The sequence below is a fragment of the Prionailurus viverrinus genome, chromosome D3 (genome assembly GCF_022837055.1).
Source record: "Prionailurus viverrinus isolate Anna chromosome D3, UM_Priviv_1.0, whole genome shotgun sequence".
NCBI lineage: Eukaryota > Metazoa > Chordata > Mammalia > Carnivora > Felidae > Prionailurus > Prionailurus viverrinus.
The window spans coordinates 14901598-14910008 of NC_062572.1; positions in this window are offsets into that span (position 1 = coordinate 14901598).

The window sequence follows — 8411 nt, forward strand, 5'->3', positions numbered from 1 at the left end:
TAAGTAAACACAATTTTTTTAAAATTGCAATTAGTACAGTAAAATATTACTCTAGACTCTAGGAGGGGGGTATATGGGTGCCTGCCTTCCTGCAACTTTTCTGTGTTTGAAAATGTTCATCATAAAATATTGGGAAAAAACCCACGAGTTCCTATTGACAAAAATCATTTGTTCTGTTGCCCAAAAGCCCCTTACTGAAATACTTCTTCCATGATGAAATCCTCTTGAAACTAATGAAACGTGTGCTTTGCCTGATGAACTGAGCCATAAAGTTGTACGGCTCTTCCCTTTCCCCTCTTTCCCGCAGTGATTTAACTCTTCAGCCAGCTCCTGACAGTTTTCTTCCTTTCCCTTCCGTTTTGTTGGTTCATCTTCTACCTTGTGATGGAAAGTAAATTTCATCCTCATTGACCTCTTCCTGTTTCCTCAGTGCCTGGCACCTCTTAACCACCCACTATGTATTTGTTAAATAAACAAAGGAGAGGTTCATTGGTTTTGGTCTTGGAGCTCTGCAGGCTTTTCTGACAAACTCCTGACCTCACATTCCCGACCTGAAGCTAACAAGATAGAGGTAAAATCAATAGCTGGCAAGTTTCCAGCTGAGGCTCTGGAATTTTCTGTGACCCTGGTGGTACCTCAAGAGAGGAATTGCACAGAGCCAGCCCTCCTGATATATTTGCTGAGTCAAAGGTGAGGTTCGGGGCGCCTGGGTGGCGCAGTCGGTTAAGCGTCCGACTTCAGCCAGGTCACATCTCGCGGTCCGTGAGTTCGAGCCCTGTGTCGGGCTCTGGGCTGATGGCTCAGAGCCTGGAGCCTGTTTCCGATTCTGTGTCTCCTTCTCTCTCTGCCCCTCCCATGTTCGTGCTCTGTCTCTCTCTGTCCCAAAAATAAATAAACGTTGAAAAAAAAATTAAAAAAAAAAAAAAAAGGTGAGGTTCTCCTGACCAGTTAGTTCTCCACCCCCACAAGGATCAACTTCCTTCAGGATGGTTGACAATGCTGAGTAGTTTGCATGGCTGGGGACTTTTTCCAAAGCCACTTTAGAAACTTCATCTCATTGGGCCCTCCCTACAACCCTTGTACAAGCAATCCCACTTAATAGATGAGATACCTAGAGATCCAGGAGGGTAAGCTCCAAGTCACAAAGCTGGTTGGTGGCAAAGCCAGGACTGGAGCCCATCTTTGTCCCACACCAAGTCCTGCCAAGCAAAATTCAATTTTGTCACTTATGCATGAGCTGCCATGGTCCAGATGCTTTGGGTGTTACCGGGCCAGCCGACATGGGCACGTCCCTGGACGGGTCTCAAGACAGCTCTGTAGCCCAGGAAACCCCCCACCATCCCTGGTCTGGGTACAGGTTGTGGCCAACCCTGAGACAGGAGCTGTCAGGAAATGCCCTGCCCTGGTGTCCCACAGCATTTCAGGTGGCTCTGGACAGGAGAAAGCTCCCTGTCTAGAACAGTGACCAGTGACATGGGGGTTCACTGTGGGGTCCTTAACAAGGTAGGGATCTTTCAGAGCCTTAGTTTTATGATCTGCATCTCGTGGGTCATTGGAAAGATAGAGTCGACTTGTAGGAAGGGACTCAATGAAGTGTCGTTTAAGGCATCGACCCCCATCTACAGTCACATGTTAATCCTAAATCCCACAATCACATATTAAACATGAGACTCAAACACCTCTCTCCTCAGGCTGCTACACATGGCTGGTTTTGTTTTGTTTCCTTTTCACCTCCTGTGAATTGAAAAGTTACTGTGGCTAAGCACTTTACTTACATTAATTCATTGACTCCTTAGCACAACCCTGAGAGGTAGGCATTCTCACTCAGGATTTACACAGAAGGCTCAGCGAGGCCAGGTAGCCTAACAAATGAATGGAGGGGGGCTGATTTGAACCCAGGTCTGAGGCACAGTTGTCTTGTTTGGTGTCTGAGGGAGAGACAGGATGCCTGACTCCATAGCCAGCCCTCCTGCAGCCTGGGTCTCTGAAGCCATCAGGTTACCTATTATTTCTGCCTCACTACTCCTCCTCTGTCCTCTCCCTGGAGGCAATGCTGAAAGGTTTCTTAGCAACAATCTGCTTCTCTGTTCCACCTCGAGATATTCTCCTGGGGGCTTCAGAGAGGGCAGGCCAGTCGGGAGGGAGCAGCTTAGGTAGCAGCCTGGCCCTTCAGTCAGCTGGGCACCCCTCACTTCAACAGGTATAAACAGGTGGATGACAGAATCCCACCCACACCCACTTGGATGGGCCTGGGACCCACAGGCTGGCACCTCAGGGGAAAAGGAACAACAAAAGCAACCCGGCTTGTTCTCCGGGAAAGAAAGCCTGATAAACCTTCCCCAGACACTCCCTCCTCCCATTTCCCCTCTTGCCTTCTGCCCAGAAGAACTGGAACACAGAGCCTGTAGCAAGAAAGTTTCTGAAACCTGGAGAAGTTCTAAGAAGAGTCTGGCAGGATGAAATGAGAAAATGGAAACATGGAGAGCCGTCAAATGAGTCTACTATGGTTTTTATTTTTTTTCAGTTTATTTATTTTGAGAGAGAGAGGGAGAGAGAGCATGAGTAGGGGAGGGGCAGAGAGAAAGGGAGAGAGAGAGAGAGAGAGAGAGAGAGAGAGAGAGAGAGAGAATCCCAAGCTGACTCTGCACTGTCAGTGTGGAGCCCGACACAGGGCTCGAACTCACAAACTGTGACATCATGACCTGAGCTGAAATCAAGAGTTGGCCCCTTAACTGACTGAGCCACCCAAGCACCCTGATGAGTCTATTTTTTTTTAATGTTTATTTTTGAGAGAGACAGAGACAGAGAGACAGAGACAGAAAGAGAGAGACAGAGTGTGAGTCAGGGAGAGGCAGAGAGAGAGGGAGACACAGAATCCAAAGCAGAGCAGGCTCCAGGCTCTAAGCTGTCAGCACAGAGCCCGACGCGGGGCTCGAACCCATGAACTGTGTGATCCTGACCCGACCCGAAGTCGGACGCTTAACCGACTGAGTCCCCCTGGCGCCCTAGAGTCCACTATTTTTGACGGAGCCCAGCCTCTCCTCTCTGGACTCGAGACGGGAGGGTGAAGCTTGGTGTCTCTGAGAGGCAAAGAACCACAGAATGTGGAAGCCTGATCCAAACACAGAAAGCAAAATGGTGCTAACAGACGGATCAAGGAAATGGCCATCTGGTGCCCTGAGAAACAAGCAGCCAGGGACTGAAGGGAAGGGGAATGGCTCACCCACCTGAGACAGGTGTGTTTGCACCTAGCAGTACCTGGCAAATATTTCACCACAGATTCTCTAGCTGGTAGTCACTTGGGGAGGGGAGGCTGGGGCAGGGGCGAAGGTTGACTTGTAGTATTTGCCAGTTTCCATGATGTAAATACCTCTGCCGTAACCAATTCCAGGCTGTCACTGTGACGTCACTACACTGTATCTACAATCAGCTCTCCCGAGAGCCAGTACCCCTGGAAGACGCCACTTTCCCCCAGTGACACAACGTCAGACTTCTGGCTGGATTTCCCAGGAGCCAAACAGATGACTGGGGTAGAAAAGACTCTTTGATCGGTCTCTTGTTCTTTGATCTCACACTCACCGATTGAATGCCATTTGTTGGCCAAAATCAGTGTGATGTTCCTAACTTCCAATTGGGACATGTAGATTCATGGCTGCAAGTATATTTAATTTGTGGCAATAGAAGAACTTAGTAAACTCAGGGTTTCCAGAGAAAACTTGGACGAAACATTTTTCCAAAGTTGACATACCTGTTTCTTAGATGGCATTTGCTTTTTCCTGATTATAAGCCTGTCGGTCTCATCATGGAACAATGAAAAACAGAAAAATAGGAAATAAAATGTAACTATGACCCATCTATAAATAGTCAGTAACGTCACTAGAAACGTCCAGTTGTTTCTGCTGAGTTCCAACGTGTGTGATTTTTTTTCCCCACAAAGCTATCATGACATTTTACACTAAGTTTTGATTTCTGCTTTTTCCTTTAGTCTTATAAGTCGACATTGTGATTTTTTTTGACAAGTAATTACTAGTCTTTTTAACTGGAAAAGTAATAAAACATTAATGGTACAAAAAAGAAAATTCAAATGAACCTTGCTGACATTGTGCTACATGAAATAAGCCAGTCACAAAAAAACAAATACTGTTTCCACTTACCTGAGGTGCCTAGTGCACTCACATTCCTAAGAAAGAGTTAGAAAGGTGGTTGCCAGGGGCTGGGGAAGGAAGTGGGGTTAGTGTTCACTGGGTATGGGTTTCAGTTTTGCAAGATGAAAAGCGTTCTGGAGACAGATGGTGGTGATGGTTGCCTGACAGGGTGAATGTACTTAATGCCAGTGAACTGCATACTTAAATAGGTTAAGATGGTAAGTTTTATGTTATGTATATTGTACCACAATTTAAAAAATGTTTAAATGCAGGGGTGGCTCAATCAGTTAAGCATCTGACTTCAGCTCAGATCATGATCTCGGAGTTTGTGAATTCAAGCCCAGCATCACGCTCTGCGCTGACAACTCGGAGCCCCCTTCAGATCCTGTCTCCCTCTCTGTCTGCCCCACCCCTGCTTGCTCTCTCTCTCTCTCTGTCTGTCTCTCAATAAACAAACATAAAAGAAATTTAATGCAGGAAAAAATGGGAAAGTGGGAGAACGATGAGAAAAAAATAATATACACATGGGATAGAGAACAGAGATATTTCATTGGTTATTTGTGAATTACCCAAAAAATCCAAACAATTTTGTAGTGAAATTGTATCTTAAGAGTAAGTCTGCTGCCCACCTTCCCCCATTCCCAGTCTCCTTCCCATGAGAAGTGTGGAGATACCACATTTTTATTTATCCATTCAGCAGGTGATGGGCATTCAATAAACATTTAAGCCACTAAGTGACTCAGAGAACTCAGGGCACCTCTTTCCTAGTTTCTTCTCTATCTTACTTATCCATCACTCCATGTATGTCTTCTGGAAAGAAAATGTTCTTCCTTCCCTCGCTGCTCTACTGTGAGCAGACTGGACTTTACAAAAGCCTGTGTCTCTTTATTTAGTTTGGTCTCTGCATTTGCCAAGGCACCTGAATGCGAATTCGATCAGGCAGAATTTCATGCCATTATTTTTCCTTTTCCTTAAGATTTCAGTCAAACTCCTTTGGGGGTATAGAAGCAGAAATTCCCAACTTTTTGGGGTTCCAGCATCTGAGGATTGTTTGTGTCAGGTCTGTCTCCCCAACCTGCAAACGTCCCATCCCATTTCTCGACACCAAATGTGTTAACCTTAATTCAACCTTAAGATTCTTGCATTCCATGTCCGGGAGAACTTAGTCTTGCTAAACTGGTAAATACATGGTCACCTCTCACATCCTTTCTTTCCCAGTGGATGGTTGACTTCCTGTCAGATTTCCAGAAATTTCCCTCATAATATATACTATTTGCTCCTGCCATGCCCAATCTTCATTGGAATGTCTCCTTCCATCCTCTGCACAGACTTCTCAAGTGGGTACTATTCTTACCTACATTTTACTAGTGAGCAAGCTAAGGCTCGGAGAGGTGAAATAACTTTCCAAATAAAGTCACGGCCTCAAGCCCATATTTATAAAATGAATCACTTCTGTTCTGGGCCTCACATTTACTCAGAGTAGTAAAAACTTGGATTGGGTGGGGGGAATGCTTCAAGGATTAAGAAATTTGTGATGAGGGGTGCCTGGCTGGCTCAGTCAGAAGAGCATGCAACTTTTGACACTGGGGTTGTGAGTTCGAGCCCCACACTGGGTGTAGAGATTATTTAAAAATAAAATCTTTTTTTTTTTTAAACGTTTATTTATATTTGAGACGGAGAGAGACAGAGCATGACGGGGGAGGGTCAGAGAGAGAGGGAGACACAGAATCTGAAACAGGCTCTGACAGCTCAGAGCCCGACGCCGGGCTCGAACTCACGGACCTCGAGATCATGACCTGAGCCGAAGCCAGACGTTCAACCGACTGAGCCACCCAGGTGCCCCCAAAATAAAATCTTTTTAAAAAAAGAACAAAATGAACCTTGTGGTGAAAACTTTGTACCTTCTTCCTAGGAAAATGCACATGTTTCCAACATTTAAAAGCAAATGCAAGGGGTTAGGAAAAGAGCAAAACAGAGTATCTCTTAGTTTTAACCTGGAATTGTTGGCTGGGCCCAGGAAGAAGGGGAAAATCTCACTTAGGAACTTGAATCACCAGGTGGCGCTCTCAGCCCTGAATGGACTTTGGGTCCCACAGCCAAGGTCTTCTAAAAGATAAGAGTTGGTCCAAGCTGCGTGGAACTCAAAGAATTTCAGAGATTATTGGTTCCAACAATAACCCTCACCATCTAGAGGAGGAGAGGAGGCCCGGCGTTGTCAAGGAGCTTGCTCAAGGTCACAGCTCATGGACAAAGCCAGGACTCACCCACTTATCCAAGTTCACATATTTCTGAAATGTATCACATAGTTCCCTTACTCTGAACAGGGCCCAGTGGACACAATGCAGTATTTTCTCATGACGGTTCAAGCAATGAGCTTTTGTGTGTGTGGACATTCTGAACACTGGGTCCTGTCCGGTGCTATCTGTAAAAACTAGAGGGACTTATCGCCCACACAAAATGGCCCCAGATTGCTTGCTTTTTTTTTTTTTTAATGTGTATTTATTTATTTTGAGAGAGAGCATGCGAGCAGGGGAGGGGCGGAGAGAGAGAGAAAAAGTCCCAAGCAGGCTCTGTGCTGTCAGCACAGAGACCCACTCGGAGCTCGAACTCACAAACTGTGAGATAATGACCTGAGCCGTAATCAAGAGCCGGACGTTTAACTGACTGAGCCACCCAATGCACCCCACCAGACTGCTGTTTCTCTGTTTATGCTGCTTGTGGGTGAGGCACTGAATACAGATTTCAGTCTTCCTATGCATCAGATTTGCTGATGTTTCTATGTGTCCCTCTCCTCTCCTTTCTGAGCCTCAGTTTCCGGAAGTTACTGGGCGGATTTCATGAGGCATGTGCCAGTAAAGCCCCCAGCATGTAGTAGATATCCGATTATTGGTAACTATTAATATGATCGTGCTTCTTTCTCCAGTCAATATGCTACTTTAATTGCTACTTATGTACAATCTTCCTTTGAACCCAGATGACTAAATTTATTACAACACTCTGTAAAACCAGAACACATAGGCACTGAAAGAGAAAAGTGCCCATCCCTTCATGGGCTCTGGGACAGTGGTTCTGTGACTTGGCAGTCCTGGCTCTCAGCTGGGTTCTGGAGAGGCAGGGTGCCAGCTGGGTGCTGTCAAAGGATAGAGGGCATTTGTGGAAACAGAAGGGAGATGGAACATTAGACTCTTGGAAAAGTAAGTTGCCCTGAGGTTCAATATCCCTAGATCCCCTTTTTCTTTTCAACATATATTTCTGCCCATTCCAAGGGTAAAATAGTAATGACATTGTATTTTTACAAATATGAAACCTCCGGGGTCCCTGGGTGGCTCAGTCGTTTAAGCTCCTGACTCTTGGTTTCAACTCAGGTCATGATTTCATGGTTTGTGAGTTCTATCCCCTCATGGGGCTCTCTGCTGACAGTGCAGAGCCTGCTTGGGATTCTCTCTCTCTCCTTCTCTCTCTGCCCTTCCCCAGCTCTCCCCACCTCTCTCTATCTCTGAAAATAAAGAAATAAACTTAAAAAAATAAAAAAATAAAATGAGACCACCAAAAGGCAAAAGCCCAAGGAATGTGACATTTCACCTTTCAGCAGATTTGTTCATTCTTTTAGAGATGCATGCCCTTCAGGGACACACACTCCAGCCCTGGAGGCCATCCCCTCCCCTCTGTTCCCTGTCTTTACTGGAATTCTGACCTTGACCAGATACCAGGCACTGTGCTGGATACTGGGGAACAAACACAGCATGGCCTCTGTCTCGTGGAGCTCCTCCTTATCCCCAAACTCCAGCCACATCAGACAACAGTTGTTTCAACTAAACCATGTTTTCTATCATCTCCCTAGCCCCTGACCTTGTTCTTGCTCTATCCACTACAAGGGACGCCCTTTGCTCCCTTCTTCATCTGGATAGTTACCAGCAATTCTTCAAGCTCACGGGGTCACCTCTTCCTGGAAGTGTTCCGTGGTGTATACAGGAGGGGCAGGTACCCTTCCCCTGCGTTCCCCTAGCACCCTGCAGAAATTTATATCTGAATTGTAATCATTGCTTTCCATGTCTGTCTTCCTGCTCCAGCCTGAGGCCTCCTTGAAGGTATGGACAATGTCTCATCTATTCCTGCGTCCCCAGAATCTAGCACAAGACTTGGCACATAATAGATGGTCAGTAAATGGCAAGTGAACAAATTGAAAGCTGGCCCCAGCCCAAGAGGACACTGAATGTAGTACTGGGAGATGATTTGTTTTGGCAACTCTTGCTCACAAAACTCTCG